Genomic DNA, 8,777 nt, shown 5'->3' on the forward strand with positions numbered 1-8,777 from the left:
TATTTCTTGATTTCTATTTTTCCTTTAATTTCCTATATTTTCAATTATGAGGGGATGAGTTAAAAATAGTTTTTATGATATCTGACTCTGCTTAATGTGGCCTTGGTTCTACGTACCGCCATCTTGGCTTTGTTTGGAATCACGAAGTTATTATAAACAATGAAACTTGGTTAGTTTGCTTTTTGGATAAACAAAACAATGAATATTAAAATGATACATAAAATAAAACATATTAAAACCATTTATACATCAAAATATACTATTTACTAAAAAAGAGCATATTACAATATAAACACTTATGTCACTTTTCTTAGTACTTTAATCAGAGCTTCTTAGTAACCCAAATGCCTAAAAGGCTCTACCAGTTGGCCCCGTCCTGTAATGCAGTTGTCCAATTCCAAACTTGTAGAAGGTCTCTTGAGTCCACAAACATTCCGTCCAGCCTAGGTTCTAGGTCGTCACACTCTCCTTGTCCTATGTAGTTCTGCTTTCGTCAGCAGCTTGGGAATTCTGGAGTCATCCATCCGAGAGAAATTACCTGCTCATCATAGTCATCCAATTTTAATGAACCTGACCACATTTATCTCACCATTTTAAGGTATACTAATTTATAATTAGTAATATTTTTTAAAATATTCATCTGTCGAATGAAGTAAATTATGAGAACAAAAAACTAAATATCAAGGGACTTTTTTTTATAGAGTCATAAAGCATTGTGGCCAATAAGGCCTATTGTGAACTATTAACATTATGACAATGTTGCGATTTATACCACAACATTGTGGTGAGCTTATTAAGGCTAAGGTTTGAAGATTCTAGAAATCTAACGTAAGCTTGAGGGATTTATCAGCTCACACCTATTGGGATCCACCACACGACTTGGGGAGGACACCCCAAACAGCGTGGACCCACCACCTTCATAAAATATTATTACCATTGAATATATAATATATCAAGGAGGGGTATTGGGTAATATCAATTAAATACGATAGCAATAAAGATAGTACAGCTCATATTTTTTAAACTTATTAATCCCTTAAAATATAAAATAACTTTTAAAATTTTGATCTGTCTCATTTTTTCCGGACTTTGATTGGATCTGGATTAAAATGGCTGTAAATTTGTCTAGATAGCATTAACATTTAAATGTTGTTATATATTTTTGTTTCTTTACTCTCTGAATTTATTTACAAAACAATTTATGTGATAATTTTACACTTATTTAAAAGCTTGTGTAACCAACTTGCTTCCATTTGCATGAAGTTGTTATGACAGCGACATTTAAGCAAGTGATATTTTTCCCTCATCAATTTATTACAAGATGGTGTTTTTAGCACTTTCAATTATTATAAACACTACACAAATATATATGTGTGTACATTTTTTCTCTCAGCTAATTATTATATATTGAAAAAAGCTGATTGAGAAAAAAAATTATTTATTAATGGAATATGGTCCGGGTGCGGTCAAAAAAACTCAAATAGTAAATAATTATACTATTTTTATTGAGCCAACGTTTCGCCCCACGTTGCAGGGCTTCGTCAGGGCTAAAAAAAGATACAAATACTTGACATAGTTACAAAAAAAGAAAAAAAATAAGTGGAAAATAACAAGGGTATACAATGAAAAGTAAAATATGATAAGAAAAACTAAAGTTTGTAAACAGTAAATAAAAAGGGTAATAGTAACAGATAGATAAGAGATAAAATAAGAGAAGAAATATTAAAGAAAGTACAAATTAAGAGATGAAAAAAGAAAAGAATAAAATCAAATGATGAGATAAAATAAGAGAAGAAATATTAAAGAAAGTACAAATTAAGAGATGAAAAAAGAAAAGAATAAAATCAAATGATGAGACTGAATTCATATCTGTTTTGACGGGAGTCAAAGTAAGAACAGGTATGAATTCTGTCTCATCATTTGATTTTGTTTTCTTTTTTCATCTCTTAATTTGTACTTTCTTTAATATTTCTTCTCTTATCTATCTGTTACTATTACCCTTTTCATTTACTGGACCATATTCCATTCATCTATACACACTGTCAATCAATAATCTTCCAGAATTATTTATTGATTGTTTTTATGTATTTTTGTACTATATAATATTTGATAATATTTTTGTTGCTTTATAATTCTATTAATTAATCTATGTTTAGTATCAGATTAACTCCTTCTAATTTCCAAGATTAGATATATTACATAATATGTCATAAACTAATCGGAAAAATGTCTTCCTTGATTTATCGGTAGCGGTATCTGTATCACGCTGTAATAAATGGGATTGAACCATATATCTGATTCCTTATGCCTACCATTCACGTGTTTAAATAACTTTTTTTTATTATTCTGTTTTACGCATCTAAATGAATGTACTGTTTTAATAACAACTTAATATATAATAACATCTTAATATACAATAACAACTTAATATTAATTAAAAATACCATTATATATTAAATTTATTAATAATGCCTGCTTTGTTGATCATAAAATTCATTACATTATTTATAGTTTTTCTCTCAATTATATATGTATGGGGTATGCAGTTAGAGGAAATATTCAATATTAAAAAATTTTAAAAGGAAATTAGTCCAAAAACCAAATTATGCAAAATGGTTTTAATACAATAGCCCGGTGGAAAAAAGTTTTTTCAGCCCAATCAAAAGTTGTATAAAGTTGCACTTCCAGTTAGCGACAGTTAAAGAAGCAATGACTTACAACTTGGGTAACCTAACCGCAATTCAAAGATTAAAAGTCCAGGCTGCAATCCTTTTTTCATCTGGTATTAAATAAAAAAAAAATAAAATAAAAAAATACAAGGTTTGGTGAATAGAATCTCACTCTGATACTAAAATAGATTGATATATCCTCTGTTAAATTATAATGGAATGTGTAATTTTCTGCTTTTTTTACTTATGAAAATTAATTCACTTATTAACCTCAATTTCTTTATTTAATCACTTTTACATTAGTATGTAGTGTGGAAGTAAGAAGTTTTAGAAAATATATAATAACAATGTTTTTTCTTATATTCAAGTTTTGAATCATATCCAAGTTTTTGTTTTAATATCCATCTTTGTACCTTTAATATCTTTGATATTTTCATTTATTATTTAAAAACTTAAAACCAAAAATATATTTACATTTAACAAGTAACTAAATATATCACTCAATTTTGTTTTCTTATTTTTGTATAGTTAATGTCTCTTTTTTACTGTGTTCTATATTTTAATATAGTAGACAAAATAATATAATAATGTATCTATAACGTTGTGAACCAATAATTTTAGTTCAAAAATTTTTTTGAAAAAGCACGGGACCCATTTTGAATTTAAGAAATATTTTAATAATATAATAGGATATAGGAAACTAAATACTACTATTAAATACATAATTAAATAAATTTCATTGTTTTCAAATAATGTAACAATTGTGCAATCAGAATTGTAAATATTTATTCTGTTTTCCGTTATGTTCTAGAAGGAAAAACCATACGGGCCAAAAAAGGGCAAGAATTTAAATGATGATAAAGAATTGATGTGGAAAGTTATTTGCTCTAAATACTAAGGCTCCTTTCAACTACTGGTAACTTTACTTTACTGTATCTGTTCCATAGTGGGCTATTAAAAAAATATTGTTTGCCAATATATGTTAAATCAAAATTATACCTTGCTGTATCATTAAAATAGACTGTTTTATTGTTATATTTTATTATTTTATTTTTATGCAAAGGTTTTTTTTTTTAACTACTAAAAATATATACCAACGTAATAAGTATAAGTTTAATATAATATTTAGTTATATTATTTCAAACTTTTTTGAGACAAGGTAATTAATTATTAAATAAATCAAAAATTAGTATCCAATTCTGTCTCAACACTTTATTTTTCACTAGTCCAACGTTTCGGCCATTCTAGCCATCTTCAAGGACATCTTCAATACAAACTCTTTCTCACATTAATTTAAAAATTTCTTATGCAGGCTATTCATCAATTCATTCAAAACCTATTTAAAATTTAAAATCATTAACATTTAATTTTCCTCTATAAGATTATTAACAATTAAATACACCACCATATAACAAACCATTTATTATGGTTACCATTTTGATTTCAGATGGCATTCAGAAAAAATAGACTTAAAAGTATTCAATTTGAGATAATTTATGTAATGTTCATTATATAATTATTTAATCACTTTCTATATTGTGTGAAAATAACTTCTCATCAAATCTCTTCATTATTATGTAAATTATTTTTCTAGTTCCAGAAACGTTTTCGTGTATTCCTTTGTCTTTATCTTTTTTCTTCTGCACTATTATAATATAATATGATAAATATGATTACACTATTTAAGTCACAATTTTCTTTAAAAAAAAATAAACCACCTTAAATTTTTTATGTATTTAACTCTATTAGATGTAACTCTACATTCTATTTGATGTGTTCAACAGTTATTAGATCACTATTCCCTTTTGAATCATAATTATTTTATTTTGTCTATTGCATTATTATTTATGAAAATAAATAATACTATGTTGTTTTTGGAGGAAAATAGTCCGTGTGGCGGTCAATAAAGGTTTTAAAATAGTAATAAAAAAACTATTTATTGTTAACCAACATTTCGCCCTAGTTTGCAGGGCTTCGTCAGGGCTGATAAAATACCAACTGTTCAGTTGGTAATGAACATCATTCTTATCAGCCCTGACAAAGCCCTGCAGAGTAGAGCGAAACATTGGTTAACAATAAATAGTTATTTGTTACTATTTTGAAACCTTTATTGACCGCCACCCAGACTATCTTCTTCCAATAACATTATGTTGATTTGAACCTAGGTTGAAGAATAAAAATAGAGTATTATTGCTACTTGGTCGGTTTGTTTGGAGTGTTATTACATAAAGTTTTGACAGACGCAAGGGAAGATTATGAAAAAGTTAATTTTTTTTTATTGCTCTTTTAAGCCTGAACCCATTTTGGTTTGATGTATTTGTATTATAACTTCTTAGGTGATAAGAAAGGTCCAAATTTTCATGCAATTGCATATTTCGTTTGCGTGTTTTTTGTTTTTTTTTTAATGCTGATCAATAATCTGTAAGAATCATTGTACCCAGATGCGATTTGTAAAGTTTTATTTTGCATATTTGGACTTGTTGGGTTAAATAATAAATTAAAACGCAACAAAGAGATTCCAGATTACAATTGAAGGTTCATATTCATCCATTAGTAATACAACAAACAATGTAATAATTCACATTTTTTTTTTCATTTCTCCTTCATTATATTTTAAAAGAATCCAAATTTGCAATGATCACATCTGTTGATGTAGAAAGGCCATTCTCTGTGATAAATGAGAAAAACAATTTATGAAAAATGATATGCTTGTTTGTTATTATTTGTTTTAATTATTTTTCCATAATTTGTGTTTGATTTATTTACAATTTTATCACTGTCAATTAGTTATCCTTTTTAAATCCGATTATTGTTTTTCATTTTTGTTTGAGTTGTAAGTTTCTATTATGTCGATATTATATACGTATTTACTGTTATAATTATTTACACATTTTAGCTTATGGAAAATAAAATTTTATTTTTAATCCCTTCTATTTATTTCTTTATCCAGAATCTTTTGTAGGGATGTTATTATATTTTAGCTGCCTTATTGTATTTTTGAAATGTTTATCCATATATTTTATATTTTTATTGCATATTTTATAAGATTTTATTGTTTATTATCTGGCACATTCTGGGGTTTTTAATGCTAAAATCTGGGTGTTGGTGATTTATATAGAACATAATCTACCAATACATACTATGTACACTAATTGTGTTTCAATTATATCTTTTCTTCAAATAAGTTATGTATAAAATATTCCCCTATACATACTAAAATAAATTAATAAGTAATTATTTATAATTATAAATTACTATTTTACATTATTATTGTAACTATGGCAAAGAAATCAGTATGGTTTCTGTTAACCCTCTTCATGTCCCAGAACATGGCTGACACCATTTCTTGGTTGAGCTTGCTAAGCTCCTAAATATAGTAAGAATCAAAATATAACCAACAATCAACAGTGTGAATCGTTATTTTTTATTGTTTTGGTTTTTTCAGGTCCCTCTCAAACGAAACAATACGCAAAAAAGAACATACTTTAACTGGAGATAGTAACTTTTTCTACCAAAAGTTATTGGAATGGGGGTAAGAATACTTATCTGTTTATTAATACAAAGTTGTTTTTTTTAACTCTTATTTAGATATCTTTAAGTGAGAGGCCTCTGATAAATACGTTATTCTGGGTGTTTATATCCTATAAAACTGATTTTAAACCTAAAGTGTTACTGGATTTCACTAAAAAAAAAATAAATAAAACAAATAAAGTAGTTAGAAAACACCTTAATAATATATATATTAATACTGTAATGAAATTATAACATTTTTTTCAAATATATAATTTATTTCAAACAGAATAAAGCGGAAAATAATGTATTTTTATTTTTATTTAATAGTTGCCATGGAGAGAGTGGGTCATACCGATAGCAGAGCCATCTGGGTGAGCGTCTTGAACTAATGATTATGAATTCATTTAGTTTATTTAATAATTAATTGCCAAGGTGTTAGAATTTATATTGATTGTTATTAATTCATTCCTCTTTGCTGGGAGAATATTAATTGTTAATAAAAAAGAATAAATTTCTTGAGGATCAGATAGAAGATTTATAACGATTGTGTTCGATATAAAGTTAATTTTGACGTATTATCACCGACTGGGAGGTTTGGCAGCTTCCTGTAATCCAGCTACTTGGAAGTCGGGAACTCGGGATGAGAGTAATGCAGACAAGGCCATGGACCAGGCCGCCGCAGCGGCCCAACTCATCGCTAACAAACTACGAGACATAAACATTCATATCAACCCACAAAAAACAGACGCCATCACCTTCTCATACAAGAAAACTCCCAACAGAGCACCTAAACTCAACGAACAGACAATACAAATCAAGAAACATCTCACTTACCTAGGCATTAAACTAGAAACACATCTATCTTTCACTGCACACATACAGAACAGAATACAAATCGTCAAGTCAACATCATACCAACTTAAACACCTCATCTACTCACCAGGGCTGTCACTCAGACTCAAATTACTCATATACAAAGTAATACTACGACCATCACTCCTACACGGCGCACCACTACTACACTATCTTTACCCAACAGCCCTGAAATCACTACAACAATACCAAAACAGCACACTACAGAAGATATGTCGAGGGACATCTCTTGAAAGACGTAACATGGCACACATTTATAACGAACTACAGTTAGAAACTGTACAACAGCACATCACACGGAGACACATTAAATTCTTCGACAGTCTCCCTGCTTCCTTTAATCCAGTATTCCAGTCTATCACCCCATCCCCCCTTCCTGCGAGGTGGCAGGGCAGGAAAGGTCCCAAAAACCCAATTAACATCACCTCATAGCTCCATCTTCTGATGCACCCCAACCCCCTCCCTCACACTTCTTTTGATTTCAGACTGTTTCTCTTATCATTTCACCATTATCTATTGTCTTTATTATTTTTATTTTTATTTATCTTTATTTTTATTTTTATTTTTTATCTTATATGTGATATAACACGAGGAGGCCCCTCACCTCCGGACTCAAAATAGCTCCTGAACGGATAACTCATATGTAAAATTAAAAATAACAGGTAACCTTAAAATACCAAAGGTAAAGAGTTCATGGATACAGGTGCTTTTGAGGGGTCTCCCAGAATTCGCTGAAAAATTAAGGCAAGTTTAATAACAAGGATTGCCCAGCTGGATGTCGCTCAGACCAGTTCCTTTTTGCAAATCACAATTCAACTCTGTTTAATTTATTCATCTATTTCATAATAGCAAATTAATAATATTATTTATTCATTGACTCGGCAATACTATGTTATAGCTAGATTTGAGTACGTATATAGATTAAACGAATATTTAAGTTTGATCATAATATTTATCAACTGGGTGAATGGAGGATATCCATAACATTAAACCTTCACAGAGAGAAACGAAAAATGTTTTTAAAAAAAATCGGTCCTGTAGTTGAAAAGTAAAAATTATATTGTAGACAAAGATTCGAACGATATCCTTATATATAAGAAAATGGTCAGAGTTGCGGCCAAAAGAGAAACAAAAATAGTTTACAACTATTATTTTTCCGACGTTTCGCCCCACTTTGCAGGGCTTCATCAGGGCTAAAAAGATACAAAATGATACAATGATAAGAGTAAAAATACAATGATAAGAATAAAAACAAGTAACAATGGCAACAGTAAAAATTTCTTTATAAAAATACGTAAAATATAAAGCTAAAAAAGTACAGGAGATGCACATAAAACAAAATCAATACCGGGAAAGAAGAAGAAAAAAAAGATATAAGAGATAAAATAAACGTAATTATTGTAATATGCTCTTTTTGAGTAAATAGTATATTTTGATGTATAAAGGATTTTTGATATGTTTTATTTTATGTATCAGTTTAATATTAATTTGTTTTGTTTATCCAAAAAGCAAGCTAACCAATTTTCATTGTCTATAATAACTTCGTAATTCAAAACAAAGCCAAGATGGCGGTACGTATTCTTCAGTCAAGTCCGTTTGAATCAAGGCCATGTTGAGCAGATTCAAATATCATAAAAACTATTTTAACTCTTCCCATCATAATTGAAAATACAGTAAGTTAAAGGAAAAATAGAAATCAAGAAATAGTGCAAATGAATAATA

General features: G+C 28.5%; 1 protein-coding gene and 1 long non-coding RNA gene across 2 annotated transcripts in view; one reads left to right on the plus strand and one right to left on the minus strand.

Annotated features, from left to right (window-relative positions):
* The window catches only part of LOC106681862 (uncharacterized), a 19,821-nt gene extending 12,847 nt beyond the window's left edge, over nt 1-6,974 (plus strand). The window contains exons 2-4 of the long non-coding RNA XR_001343313.2: nt 3,481-3,585; nt 6,115-6,201; nt 6,510-6,974. This is a non-coding gene — a long non-coding RNA (uncharacterized lncRNA). The remainder of the gene's footprint in view (nt 1-3,480; nt 3,586-6,114; nt 6,202-6,509) is intronic.
* Nucleotides 1-8,777, minus strand: part of LOC106681861 (uncharacterized) — a 55,012-nt gene that overhangs the window by 19,491 nt on the left and 26,744 nt on the right. The window lies entirely within an intron of this gene.

The sequence above is a fragment of the Halyomorpha halys genome, unplaced genomic scaffold, assembly GCF_000696795.3.
Source record: "Halyomorpha halys isolate HHAL.00 unplaced genomic scaffold, Hhal_1.1 Scaffold371.1, whole genome shotgun sequence".
Taxonomy (NCBI): Eukaryota; Metazoa; Arthropoda; class Insecta; order Hemiptera; family Pentatomidae; genus Halyomorpha; species Halyomorpha halys.